General features: G+C 39.8%; 1 long non-coding RNA gene across 1 annotated transcript in view; it reads right to left on the bottom strand.

Moving 5' to 3' along the window:
• Window positions 1-5,817: 5,817 nt before the first annotated feature.
• Window positions 5,818-15,026, bottom strand: part of LOC147378590 (uncharacterized) — a 333,236-nt gene continuing 324,027 nt past the window's right edge. Inside the window, exon 6 of the long non-coding RNA XR_015147951.1 lies at window positions 5,818-6,176. This is a non-coding gene — a long non-coding RNA (uncharacterized LOC147378590). The remainder of the gene's footprint in view (window positions 6,177-15,026) is intronic.

Consider the following 15,026-nt stretch of genomic DNA (forward strand, 5'->3'; position numbering starts at 1 on the left):
ACCTGTATTTGTATTTGTTTTATCCCCAGCATCCAGCACAGTGCCTGGCACATGGTGGGGACAAATTAATCTCTAGGATGTTGAGTTTGCACATAAAATGTTTGAAGTATTTTGCCATCATATTTCACTGTGGTTGAAATCATTTTTACTTTCTTAGCAAATGGAATCATAATGTGATTTCATAATGTGAAATCATAAAATTTAGCTTCACTAAATCTATTCTCAAATTTTTTGGAGGAGGGGGCATTTAATTATAAATGGAAATTTGGGTAAGAGGCTTCAAGTTTGAAGTGTTCCAGAGCTCTGTGGAGGCCACACCATCTTATTCTTCAATTTAGGACACCTGGGAGCAGTTGATATTTAAAGTGTTTTTCAAATATGGTGCTCATTGGAATCACCTGGAGAGTTTTAACACCTCTGATGCCCTGGATTCTAAAGTAATTGGTTTGAGGTACAGCATGGGCACTGGGGACAGGGGTTTTAATGGGGACATTAAAAAATGTCCCAGGTGATTCAAATACACAATCAAAGGCAAGAACCAAAGTAAGACTCTTCTGCAGACATGAATACATAACATAACTGATGAAAGTCTCAAGTGACCTCATCCATTTGTCTTCGTAAGTTACCAACAAAGGGAGATGTGGTCCATCCTTCATGGAAGTCAGTGTATTTTCTCTTGAACACCATGTTTGGCAGATCGGCGACACACATTCATGCAGACTGCTTTCTCTTCCTCTTTATAATGGACACTGCCCAGGTTATGCTTTTGGGTTCTCTCCATCTCCCCCACTCCCACCACTCAGCTTAGCTTTCTGTTAGCTTTAGAGTGGAGCATAATCCCCTACCTATCCTTCTGCTTTGGGGGCTTCCAAGAGCATTTGATTTTAAGAAACTGCCAACTAGTCACTGAGGAAACTGGTACAGAGCAATAAAACAGTGAAGTTACCAAAGTTCCAGAAGTTTCTAATCATCTTGATGGTGGCAGTCTCTTTTATAGCTCATGCTTCTCCCATCTGAGATGGTGACTAGATGCTGGCACCCACCAAACCTCTCCCTAACTTCCAATTTCTTTCTCTCTTAGTTGAAGATCATGCCAAGATTCAGTCACCAGCTCCCTCCCACCCCATCACCTGGTGCAGCCTCTGGGCAGATGGATCCTGGTCCATCCTGGTCCGTTTGTGTGAGCCCCTCCTGCCCAGGAGATGGATACCCACTTCACCACCTTTTGTGTCAGCCTGGCCAACTAACCGCTTTTAAAACATTGCCTCCATGGAAAAATGTGTTTCAAACTGGAAACAAGTCACATACAAATAAACTTGGGGACTCAATCTGTTTATAAGCTGAGGATACTTACAAGGCAGGAATTATTATTCAAAGGAAAGAATTCCATGAGTTAACCCATTGGTTCAGCCTTAAGTGTTAAATAATATCAGCAATAAAACGAAGGTGCTGGCAAGTGTCAGAAGGTGTATTGGGAGCATAGCGCCTGGCAGTATGGTTCTACTACAAGCTACTGCTTACCATCGAGATGACTGCCAAGACCTAAGGAGGTGCCTGGTCCTCAAAATTAGCTTAAGTTTGGAGTAATAGTGTACAAGTGTACAAGAAAAGATCCCTTACTGTGAGTCAAACACATACCAAATAGAATCTAATCCTCACAAACCCACAGGATTAGGCTTTGTTATTACCCGATTTTACAGATAAGTAAACTGAGACACAGAGAGGTGAAATAACTCTTCTACAGCATAGGGTTCACGAATGTTGCAGCCATGATTTTCAGTGCACAATATGACCTCTGAGGCAGCACGTGTCACTGTGTGCAGGTCACCACAGTCAGGTAAAAGGTGTCATGAGTCATAAGTTACATCTAAAGACGAAAAAAATGACACTGCCTTGGCCCTGGCAGCTCCTGGTGTGACAGGATCAGAGAGGGCAGGGCTGTGTTTGTGCGCAAGCACACGCAAAGGAGCTTGGGAGTATAAGGTTAGACATTTGGCTCATTTAAATTTAAATATACTGAAGGATTGGAGTGAATGCCTTGATTGTCTGACTTCGCTAACACTATTCCTGCTCGTGCCTGAGAGCCATCATAGAGGAGCTCTCAAAGTCTAGACCTTCTTACAGTCTTAAAAACAACTGAGCTTTTTCTATTTACAACTTTCACTTTTCTATTTAGGTTTTCATTAAATACAGTGTATGAATTTCCAAAATCAGCTTTACAATGCATTTCCCTCTCTGAGAAGAACACCCTTTAAGAAATATTATCAAACCTCTAACATTAAAAATATATATATATTGTAAACATTAGCAATTTAACCCCAAACAAATTGCAAATAAATAATTTATAAGTCTCTTGAGTGAAGAATCCCAGTTCTTAATTTTTGTAACAGTTTTTATTATCTGTTAAGATTCAGCTATACCTCTCCTAGGAATAGGTTGTACATTTCTATGGCCTCAGGGCACAAGGATAATCACTGGGCCATTAAAATTAGCACCAATACATAGTAAACTAGTATAGTTTTTCTTGGAGATCAGTAAGATGCACCATAATATGAACAAAATACATGAGAGACCAAGGAGTTACAGATTCAAATTTCCACATTAAAAAAATTATAGGTTCACAGTTTTAACCCACAATTTTATAATTTAAAAAATCTGTGAATACAGTATTTCCATAACTCTGTTGGTGGCATTTAAACCAGTAAAATGCTATTTGTGGGCTCTGAAAATCCCCTTTTGAATGCTGACCCTATGTTTTGCCTTAGAAATTTAAATGTGTTTGATTACTGGGTGGTACCAGGTCCTGCTGTGGATGTCATGTAATGTGAAGCATGTACAGAACATTAATTTTTATTTAATGGAAAAACTCTAAACTCTGAAAAAAAAAGGTTCCAAGGACTTCAGATAAAAGATTTTAGGCTTTTTAATACAGGAGCATTTGACTGACATAAAATTCAGCAAAACACATCACTTAATCTGCTTTTTAAAATTCACTCATTCTTATCACAAGAAAAATGCTTTTCTCCTCTATCTTTAATGTTGTACCTATATGAGAGATGGATGTTCACTAGACCTATTTTGGTAGTTATTTCATGATATAATAAGTCAAATCATTATGTTGTTTACCTTAAACTTACCTTAAACAATGTTGTATGTCAACTATATCTCAAAAAAACTGGAAAAAATTCATTCATTTATCAATTTAACATCTTATATTGAATATCAAGGCTGGGGATATAATTATGATTAAAATTAGAACTATAATGAGGAAGACAAAATATTAAATTGTCACACATAGGAATATATACATACAAACTCAGTTTAGTACTCTAAAAGGACTTGGTATCACCCAGCCTACAAAATGCATGTTTTGAACTGATTGTACTGGTATTAAGCCACCATGGTGATAGAGCTAAAAGGTTCTTTCAAGGTTTTAATGTAAATTTTTAAAAATGGAAAAATTCTAAACATGAATGAAACAAGGCCATTTTTGCTAGACATTTTGCCAGACATGGAAGTGCAAGACAGTCAATGAACTATCTAAGCCATTTACTCAAAAGAAAGGGGGCATTTGAATGAGAAAATATACTAAATTCTACTTGGCATGGCTGGAATTTGGGTATGTTTCTTTTATTTTTTGGAATTTGTGTATATTTATTCAAATGTCTGGTTAATAGTGCGCATGTATGAAACAACTTTTTTAACCCTTGCAATCTAATGCAATATGTAGATAACAGTCTTATAAAATAGCCGTTATTATTACCACTGTTTTATAGAAGTGATAACTGAGGCACAGAGCGGTTATGTAATTTGCTTGTCTCACATAACTGTTTATAGCAAGTGGCAAGCCCTAAACTGAACACCATACTGCTCCTGGATGCTAACTGTGCTTATAAATGTGGAGCATGAATCAGCGGGGACGAAGGTGAGGGGGACAGTGAGGGAGAGTGAAAGAACTTTGGAGAACTGAGTTCAAGTCCTGATTTTACCACTTACTAGCTATATAACTTTGAACCTTAGTTGTAAACGATGGATCATAGTCACTGCTTCTCAGGGTGGCTGTTAAGGCTGAATGGACACACACTGTGTGTGCTTAGTGGCTCAGTTGTGTCTGACTCTTTGCGACCCCATGGACTGCAGCCTTCCCGGCTCCTCTGTCCATGGGGATTCTCCAGGCAAGAATACTGGAGTGGGTTATCATGTCCTCCTCTAGGGGATCTTCCAACCCAGGGATTGAACCTAGGTCTCCCGCGTTGGAGGCAGAATCTTTACCGTATGAGCCACCAGGCAAGGCCAAGAAGATGCAAGTGGGTAGCCTATTCCCTTCTCCAGGGGATCTTCCGGACCCAGGAATGCAATGCAGGTGGATTCTTTACCAGCTGAGCTACCAGGGAAGCCCCTGGACATCCACTAGATTGGTAAAATTAAAAGTCTGAAAATAATGGGTTGCTAACTGTGGTGTTGGAGAAGACTCTTGAGAGTCCCTTGGACTGCAAGGAGATCCAACCAGTCCATTCTGAAGGAGATCAGCCCTGGGATTTCTTTGGAAGGAATGATGCTAAAGCTGAAACTCCAGTACTTTGGCCACCTCATGCGAAGAGTTGACTCATTGGAAAAGACTCTGATGCTGGGAGGGATTGGGGGCAGGAGGAGAAGGGGATGACAGAGGATGAGATGGCTGGATGGCATCACTGACTCGATGGACGTGAGTCTCGGTGAACTCCGGGAGTTGGTGATGGACAGGGAGGCCTGGCGTGCTGTGATTCATGGGGTCGCAAAGAGTCGGACATGACTGAGCGACTGAACTGAACTGAACTGAAGAACGTAGAATAATGGGAATGCTCCTTATACACTATTCATAGAGTGTAAATTGGTAAACCTTTGGAAAATAGGTTGGCATTTATCTTGTTAAGCTGAATAAGTATTTACACCATGACCCAGAAACCCCACCCAGAGAAATTTGCACATACCCACACTAGTATATCACCCCACTCCAGTACTCTTGCCTGGAAAATCCCATGGACGGGGGAGGCTGGTAGGCTGCAGTCCATGGGGTCACTGAGGGTCGGACACGACTGAGCGGCTTCACTTTCACTTTCATGCATTGGAGAAGGAAATGGCACTCCACTCTAGTGTTTTTGCCTGGATAATCCCAGGGACGGGGGAGCCTGGTAGGCTGCCTTCTATGGGGTCGTACAGAGTCGGACACGACTGAAGTGACTTAGCAGCAGCAGCACACTAGTATATATGTATAAAAATGTTCTTTGCAATGTTACTTATAATAGCCCCAAATTGAAAACAAGCAAAATGTTTACAGACAGGAGAATGGACACATCAATTGTGGACAAGTCACACTATGGAACGTAAGAAAATAGTGAAAGTGAATGAACTTCATTCACACAAAACAACATGGTTAAATTTTAAATCCATTGTTGGATAAAAACAAGCAATTCTCAGAAGACTACGTGTAGTCTACGTGTAGTGTGACACCATTTCTATAAAGAAATAAAACAAGTAAAATTTAAAATATCTTGTTTAGAAATAGAGCCATGTGAGGTTAAATTATTTAGGAATAGTAAGGGAATGATAAATTCAGCATTCAGATAGTTGTTACCTCTGTGGGAGATAGGGTATAGACAGAGGTATGTGGGGGTGCTGGTCTGAGATGAGCATGTTCAAATCTTTAACATTATTAATGATGTTCTGGGTTCCTCTACTGAATAGTGGCGTCACAGATGTCAATTTTTAAAAATTGCTTCTATAACGTGTATATTACATATAATCTTTTTGTAAGCATCAAATCCTACTCAGTACTCACTAAAAACTCTGTTTAATGCAACTGTTAAAGTCTTTTGAGAAATCTCACTCCTTGCTCCCTCTGTTCTCAACATCTTGTCCAAAAGTAGACACACATAGTAGATGCACAGAAAGGATCAGATAAACTAATAATACGTGGCTAAAAAGGAAATAAAATATACAATATTCATAGTGCTTTGCAAATGAAAAACGCTATACAAGCCCACCAGGCTCCTCTGGCGATGGAATGCTCCAGGCAAAAATACTGCTTTGGGTATCCATTCTGGTCTCCAGGTGATCTTCCCCTGGAGATTGAACCCAGAGGTCTCCTCCAGAGATTGAACACAGGTGTCCTGCACTGCAGGTGGATTCTTTACCATCTGAGCCACAAGAGAAGCAGATACAAACATAGGTATTAAAAAAAAATTCACAGTAATTCTTTTAGTTCTCACTGTCTCAAGACTAAATTGCTTTAATTGGTGGTCTTGCAAGGAAATGCCTGTCAACACTTTGCATCATAGATAATGCATTGAATCTGTGTCCTCAGACCCGCTAGTTCGTGGTGGAACACCACAGTTAAGAGCTTATATCCAATCTGTTTCTTTAAGTTTCAAGAGTGAGTGTTTTCTTTAGTAGTAGGTGGGGGGTGTTCACAATGTAAGGAATACTTGTCAGTCTGAAAACTGAAAATGATGAGGGGAAGAGAACTGTACACTCTTCTTCAAAAAAACACTTTTCTACATTCCTACGGGAAAAACCCAAGGTGGCTGTTAAGGCTATCAGCATTTCTAGAGACAAGGAGGAAAGATGTGTGTGGTGTGCAAAGGCAGCTAACCTGTGCTTATAGTTTGCGCTCTGTGCCTAAACTTTGTCTTTCGCATACCACTGCAAAGCGAGCTAAGCAGCTAGCCCTTCATCTTTTCACTAATGGCCCCCTCCACACAGTGTTACTATTTCACATGCCTTTTACTTCGATTTTAAATGCATTCTTAGTCTGAACATTTTTTTATTTTTGACTCTCCCTTTTATGCATCTAGGCATCAATCCTTTCTCAAGAATAAAGGGGAAGAACTAAGACAGAAATTCTCTGTATAATTATCAAAGAACAACTAGAGTTTACTGTGTGTATGCCTTTTAATACTCTACTGTATTTTCCTTCCTCAAAACAGAGTCAGCCCTGAAGTGCAGTTATAAGTCTGTTTACACCACCCAGATATCAAATTGACTTGCTAATGGTAACTCTTCCTTGGTATCCATGGGTTACTGTGTCATGTGATTTGACATCAAGTACAGACAGTGCTGATTAGGAGCATCCAGCTCTGTCCATCTCCGTGCATCACTGAACCATCTGGTCATTTATTCACTAATAAGCCCCTAATGGCCCAAATATTCACCGGCCTGTCATTGTGACATGGCATAAAATGCCTACATCTTTCAACTCGCTTTGACATGTTGCTTGTTTCACATCAAAACCCGTCATTTACAGGAAAAGAGCTCAGAGGGGTAAAAACTTGACCTAATCTGCAGTGTTAACACAAAGACAGAGGCTTGGTATCTAGTAGCCTGACGGAAAGCATGTAAATGGGCAGGAATTCATTTTGTACATTTTTTTTTCCATTCTCATTTTACAACATTCTTTAAGTTTAGTATCATTCCTAATATGGGATTTTATGTGGACTCTGCGTCAAAATATCCATCCTGTATCTGTTTAAAGAGTGCTTTAAAAGGAAAAAGCTTCCTGGAGACATGGCGCTTGCCTGTTTACATTTAAACAGGCAAAGAAAAAATTATACAAAATGGACCCAAAAAAGCAGGTCTGTGCTATTCTCAGAAGATTATGGTTTGTTATTTTAACCTCCTCTTATGCTCTGTTTTTCTTTTGAAGTTAATATGATTTTTGCCATATTATATCTGTATATAAGAAATTTGAGATTATCCATGTTTGGGGCATTTGATATCATCACCAGAGAAATAATGAAAGGCTGGAATTCCCACTTTGAGTCACAACCTTTAGGAAAGAGAGCCTCAAACTCTATGAACAGACAGACTGGCATACGTAGAGCTAAAATAATAAAAAATTAGAAGGGGTTACCTTCTAAGCGGGGAATGCAGTCTTCTATCACATTTAGTGCTGCTGAAATCCTGGTCCTCAAGTGGAGTTAAAATATCATGTAACCAAGGTTCACCTGCTGCTTTTAGGTGGTTTGTATTTTACAGATGTTACTAAAATGGACATTTTTCTAAAACATCTCCTTACCCCATGTGTCTGTATCCTTTTATTGTCTTGTTTTTTTTTAATAAAGGTTTTTAAATGGCATGCTGGCACACTGTAGGTTTAGAGCATCGAATTCTCATTGTCTTCGCTTACCCTTCACAGAGGCCCAGGGCCCCACCTCCTCCCCCAGGTCTTAGGCTAAGAGAATGTGAGAACCTTTCTGAGGATTTCTCCCAGCCTGTACCCAGAGGCCCGTGGAAACCAAAAGGAGTGGGAGTGGTGGGGAAGGCAGATCTAGGGCTTTCCAGTTTGGCACGAGGCAGGAGGACTCGCACACCCTTTGGGCTCAGCTGACTACACCCAAAGCAGCAGCCCTTTGGTTCCCATAGGATGAAGCCAGAACCAGAGCCTCATCTGAAGGTTGATGAGCAAGATGAAGTTTACCACCCATTCTTCCCAGTACTCTCTCCACTCTGGTTTTCCAGTTTATTGATGTAGAGCTTTTCAAAAAGAGCACCCCCTTTGCTTCAATGCTGGTTTGAAAGTAACCAAAGTGCTCTACTGCCCCAGTAGCAGCTTTTCAAATTTTCATTTTCTTTTCCTCTATGTTGACCATTAACTTCCTCATCCTCCTGTGACCACTCATTCTCCATTTGTAGTAGCTTCATGAAGGTTTTAGCGCAAATAAAACCAAGTTTTGATAATTCAGCGGGACTGCAGAAAGCCTTTCTTCCTCTCCATGCTGTGAAACTACACCATGAGGTTGAAGAAGAAACTCAAAAGTGCCTTGTTTCTTTGGGACTAGCATTCCTCATTTCCTGGGATGCTCCTTATTTAAAATATTCCTTATGTCATGCTCTTATAGCTACACATAAAACCAACCACATGGCTTAATGCTTTTTTCAGACAATATTCACCCATTCAGTTGATAGCCATGAGTTGAGCATCCAGAATTTTTCTGGACACCAGGAATACTGAAATGATTGAAATGTTGTCTGAGCCCAGGACAGGAGCTTACAGTGTAGCAGTCCTTTCACAATATGGCATCTGGGGACAGGTGGGCAGAAAACAATAAACAGAGATATTAGGGAAGACAAAGTTTGCAATTACCAAAGCTTGGTCATAAACAAGTAACTCCACAGTAATGAAAAATAGAGGAAAGTTGGAGGTAATTTGGGAATACAAGGGGGGTGGATAGAATATCCGTGTATTCTTTTACCTTTATCCTTTTCTTGGAAACGAAGACACACAAATAGCCTTCTTGGTCATCTCCCTACTTCCTCTCCCAACTACCCTCTTCTCTCAGCATCAGTAAGGTAACAGTGCCTCCAAAGTATAGAAATACACTCTCATGGAATGGAAAACAAAAGGAAAAAGACGGAAAGTAAGGAAGGGAGGGAGGGAGGGAGGAAAGAAGGGAAAGGAGGAGGAGGGGACACAGGAGGAGGAAGAGGAGAAAACAACTGCAAGAGAAGGGAGGGTGGAGGAAAGGAAGGATAGAATTCTTGGAGGAGCGCCAAGCCCGCTGAACTTGGAAACCTCTGAATTAAATGCCTGTAAGCCCCTTACTTTATACGATAATCAGTGGCTCTCCCCACCAACTGCTCATTGCCCATCATAGATAGGAGGAAGGCCTGGCACAGGCACATCCCTCCCTTCTGTCTCATTGTCTTCCCAGTCTTTTCTGATATCTATGATCATCTTTATTTTCCATTGGAAGAGTAAATGGCAACCCATTCCATTGGGAAATCCTTGCCTGGGAAACCCTATAGACAGAGGAGCCTAGTGGGCTACAGTCCATGGGGTCGCAAAGAATCAGACACAACTGAAGCGACTGAGCATTAATTGCCATTTCTATGGCTTCTATTGATCTTCTTTCTTATTTTCCTCCAAGATGTGTCCTCTATGCTTTTCTAAGAAGCTGGGGATGGGTGGGATGCGAGCCATCAGAAGTGGTGATGTCCTTGGCTCTGTTCTTATGGCCAGGGAAAAGGACTAGAAGGCCATTCATCAGTATGATTCCAAGATTCCAAAAAGATTTCTGAGGTCACCGCAATGATTAACAGAAAGCACTGTGTTGTATGTTATTCCTGACATGTGGAATAATATGTTGCTGGGATTCAGAAGACCCATTTCTGTTCTGCCATCATCTAAGTGCATGACTGTGAGAGGGTGGCCATCGTTCTCCCATTGGACTGGCTGAGTGCTTGGAGGCCCACCCCTCACCCTGATATACCATTCAGGTGAAACCTATTTTATTAATACATCTCAAAAAACAGAAACAGAGAAACTGAAATCATAGGTACATGATAAGGTTGTCTAGGTAAACCAAAAATCCAATTTCCTTACTTTTTTATTGTGGTAAATAAGTATATAAATAAAATTTGACTTCTTAAACATTTTAAGGACTTCCCTGGTGGCTCAGATGGTAAAGAATCTGCCTGCAATGCAGGAGACCTGGGTTCGATCCCTGGCTTGGGAAGCTCCCCTGGAGGAGGGTATGGCAACCTACCCCATTATTCTTGCCTAAAGAATCCCCATGGACAGAGGATCCTGGCGGGCTACAGCCCACAGGGTCGCAAACAGTTGGACCTGACTGAGCGACTAAGCACAGCACAGCACAAACATTTTTAAGGGTACAATTCAATCACATCAGATCAGATCAGTCGCTCAGTCATGTCTGACTCTTTGTGACCCCATGAATCGCAGCACGCCAGCCCTCCCTGTCCATCACCAACTCCCGGAGTTCACCCAGACTCATGTCCATCGAGTCAGTGATGCCATCCAGTCATCTCATCCTCTGTCGTCCCCTTTTCCTCTTGCCCCCAATCCCTCCCAGCATCAGAGTCTTTTCCAATGAGTCAACTCTTCACATGACGTGGCCAAAGTACTGGAGTTTCAGCTTTAGCATCATTCCTTCCAAAGAAATCCCAGGGCTGATCTCCTTCAGAATGGACTGGTTGGATCTCCTTGCAGTCCAAGGGACTCTCAAGAGTCTTCTCCAATACCACAGTTTAAAAGCATCAATAAACTGTGGAAAATTCTGAAACAGATGGGAATACCAGACCACCTGATCTGCCTCTTGAGAAATTTGTATGCAGGTCAGGAAGCAACAGTTAGAACTGGACATGGAACAACAGACTGGTTCCAAATAGGAAAAGGAGTTCGTCAAGGCTGTATATTGTCACCCTGTTTATTTAACTTCTATGCAGAGTACATCATGAGAAATGCTGGACTGAAAGAAACACAAGTTGGAATCAAGATTGCCGGGAGAAATATCAATAACCTCAGATATGCAGATGACACCACCCTTATGGCAGAAAGTGAAGAGGAACTCAAAAGCCTCTTGATGAAAGTGAAAGTGGAGAGTGAAAAAGTTGGCTTAAAGCTCAACATTCAGAAAATGAAGATCATGGCATCCGGTCCCATTACTTCATGGGAAATAGATGGGGAAACAGTGGAAACAGTGTCAGACTTTATTTTTCTGGGCTCCAAAATCACTACAGATGGTGACTGCAGCCGTGAAATTAAAAGACGCTTACTCCTTGGAAGGAAAGTTATGACCAAACTAAATAGCATATTCAAAAGCAGAGACATTACTTTGCCAACAAAGGTTTGTCTAGTCAAGGCTATGGTTTTTCCTGTGGTCATGTATGGATGTGAGAGTTGGACTGTGAAGAAAGCTGAGCGCCAAAGAATTGATGCTTTTGAACTGTAGAATTCAATAGTATCAATTATATTCACAATGTTGTATAATCATCTCCACTATCTATTTTAAAAACTTTTTCATCACCTCAAACAGAAACTTTGTGCCGATTGAACAATAAATTCCCATTGTCCCTTTCCCTCAGCCTCTGGTTAACTCTCATCTACATTCTGTCTTTATGAATTTGCCTATTTTAGAAATTTTATATAAGTGGACTTATATAATATTTGTCCTTTTATGTCTGATTTCAGGATGGATTTTCTTTTAAAAATTTAGAAAAAAAAAAAAAAAGAATTACAAAAAAAAAAAAAAATAAACCCCATATTGTGAAAGATGTTCACCTGTCATATTTCCTTTAAGAAATAAAAAAACAGCTCATATTTAGCTAACTATATGCAGAAAATATGCAAAGTGCTTTATGTTGTTGTGTTTAAGTCTCATGAGAACTCAGTGGAATAAAAATTATTATTCCCATTTTTAAACTGAAAAAAGGTTCAGAGAGGTGATGTTGACTTACCTAAGGTAAGCATAAAACCAAGCATTTGATAGGAAAGATCATGGGACTTGAACACAATTCTCACACTAGAATTCAAGTTCATCATCATTACACTGCACTGCCTTTTAAATTAGGTAACATCTGTTTTTCTGAGAGTTTTGATAAGCATAATTTGATAATATTCTAATCAAAATTAAAGGAACTGGGTGGCAAAGTGTCCAACAGCAAGATGAATAAACCAAATGTGATGTATACATACAGTGGAATATTATTCAGCCATAAAAAGAAATGAAGTTCTGATACATGCTACATACAGATGAATCTTGAAAATATTATACTGAGTGAAATCAGACATAAAAGGACAAATAGTCAAAGAACAATAAAGAAGGACCTCAGTGATTAAAAGTTTGGGAACTATTGAGGCTTGCTGGTCTCTAAGGTTATTTCTAAGCTCTAAATGTCTATACATTTGTTAAGTTTTCAGCTCGGTTCCAATGATCTACAGGGAGAAATAAAATGCCTTAAAAATTAGAGAGGCATGTCCTATTGCATCACTGACTCCTCTGCAGCTGCCTTTAGGGTATGATTTAGAGGCCGTGGACAAACATACTGCTTTACAATTAACAGCATTAAAACAAGTTCATGAATGCCCATCTATTCATGTGGTACTTTCCAAGGACTGTTTGCGGATTATATTAGGAATTTTTAAAGTCCCATGGATCTGTGATTCAGAAATCAAACCTGTATTTTTTAAAAGGTTGATTGAAATATACATTGTTATCCTTGGAAATAAGAAATATTCACTAACTAGTCATAGCAGAGGTGGCTAAGTCTCCCACCATCCATCCTTCTCCTTTCATGGCATTGTTGCAGCCAGGGACTCATTTTTCTACTTCCAGTTCCTAGGAGGGACCATACCACTGGTTCTTCCCAATGAAATGTAAGCTAAAGCAATGTGTTACTTCAAAGCCAAGGCAGATAAGAAGAGGATGAAACTTCTCTGACCTTTCTCCCCAGCTTCCCTCCTCTTGTCAGGATACAGAACCACAGGATGAAATCAGTAAGCAGAGGAAGGCCACCCACGTGTATTAAAAGTTAAATGAATGAAAAATAAATTTCCAATGTGTTAAGACAATGAAATTATGGAGTCTTTATCTGACCATTAGGATTACCCTAACTATATACTACTAGTTAGTCATAAAGAATAATTCAAATGTCAGAGAATCACTGACAACTGTGAGTAAATTGCATTTTCCTTTTAGAACTTTTAACCTTCTTTGACATTCGAATATCCGTTCATTTAACACTGTGCTAATTACGTAAAGTTAGCTCAAAGTCTGTCTTCTCGAGGGGCTGATAATCTCCTTTGGGTGAAAAAACATAAAAAATTAAGGAATCATACAAAGCAAAATTGATGAAAAGAAAATGAGTAGAAAAGAAAATAATTCTGCAGGAATTCAGAGAAGGACTGGTTTACCAGGGAAAATCTATCAAAGATGCCTGGACTCTGTGAGCACCTTGAAAATGGGGTAGGATTTAGAAAGAGAGATGATAGTATGGATATTCAAAATGGAGGTAACAGGGTTAAAAAGTGCATGAAAATAGGAGTGAACAAAGATATATTCAGAGGACAATAAGAATAAGGATCACAATAGTTAAGATGATGCAGTTTGATATTATTTAATATCCATTTAAAAATATTTTATCGATCATATGGTACAGACACTAAGCTAAGCACTGAAGAGTAGAGAGTCTTTGCTTTCACAGAATTTACAGTCTATCAGCATAGACAGCTCTAGATTCAATTTGTATCTCCTCCAATTACAAGCCCTTTGAATATGAGTTACTTAACTTTCTGTAATTCTTGGTTTTCTTATCTATATAATGAGGATGATAACAGCCCTGCAAGGGTGTTATGAGACGTGAACAAGGTGATGAATTTGAGGTGTTCAGCATAGTGCCCCACACACATAAACTCTCAATAAACGTTAGCTGCTGTTTCTTGGTTTGATGGTGGTGGTGGTGGTGCTAATAGCCGTAGAACTGTTCTGACAGGAGCAGAGAGATCATGTTAGCAGTAGTGGTGGCTGAGGTTAGAATATGGAGTTTTGACTGAATTCATAAACAGTTTCCTGAATGTCAGATCAAAGCCTTTGGATTTGATCTTTGGACAATGGACAACCCTTGAGGATCTGAGCAAGGAAGTAAAATGGCAACACTAAAGAGAATGGATTTGGATCGGTATAGAAAAAGAACAACGGCAAAGAAGTCCGTTAGGATATCTATTAGGACCAGAGTCGTGAAAATGGTTAATAGAATGCTCAAGGACACCTCTAAGTTTTTCAAACTGAAAAGAGATGCCAGCATGATGAAATAGGGTGGGAGAATAAGTTTAATTTTAGAAACTGTTGAGCTGGAAGAAATAATAAAACATTCAGTTGAAATATTATTAATCAGATAGTTGGCTATATGGATTTGAAGTTTGGAAGAAGTAAAGAATTGGAAATATAGCCTTGTGAATTATTGAAATAGACCTGATAGCTAAATGGAAGACTTCGCCAAAACAGAGTATACATGGATTAAAGGTTGAAATCTAATTAAACCTTGGGAAAGGTCCCCAGTGAAACACAGGAGGAGAAAGAAGAACCAGCATAAGCAAGAAAACCACCATCACAGAGGTCAAGGGAAGAGAAATTTTCAGGAGGGTAGAAGTGGGCACTTCTATCATTCCACTCAGCTTTCAAATGGAGAAGAGTCCAGCTGAAGTCAACTGCCTAGGTTCCTCTGCCTGGTGGTGCTGCTTTCAGGGCCTC

This window comes from Bos grunniens, chromosome 2 (genome assembly GCF_055505025.1).
Source record: "Bos grunniens cultivar Pamir isolate PY7600 chromosome 2, Bosgru_T2T1.0, whole genome shotgun sequence".
NCBI lineage: Eukaryota > Metazoa > Chordata > Mammalia > Artiodactyla > Bovidae > Bos > Bos grunniens.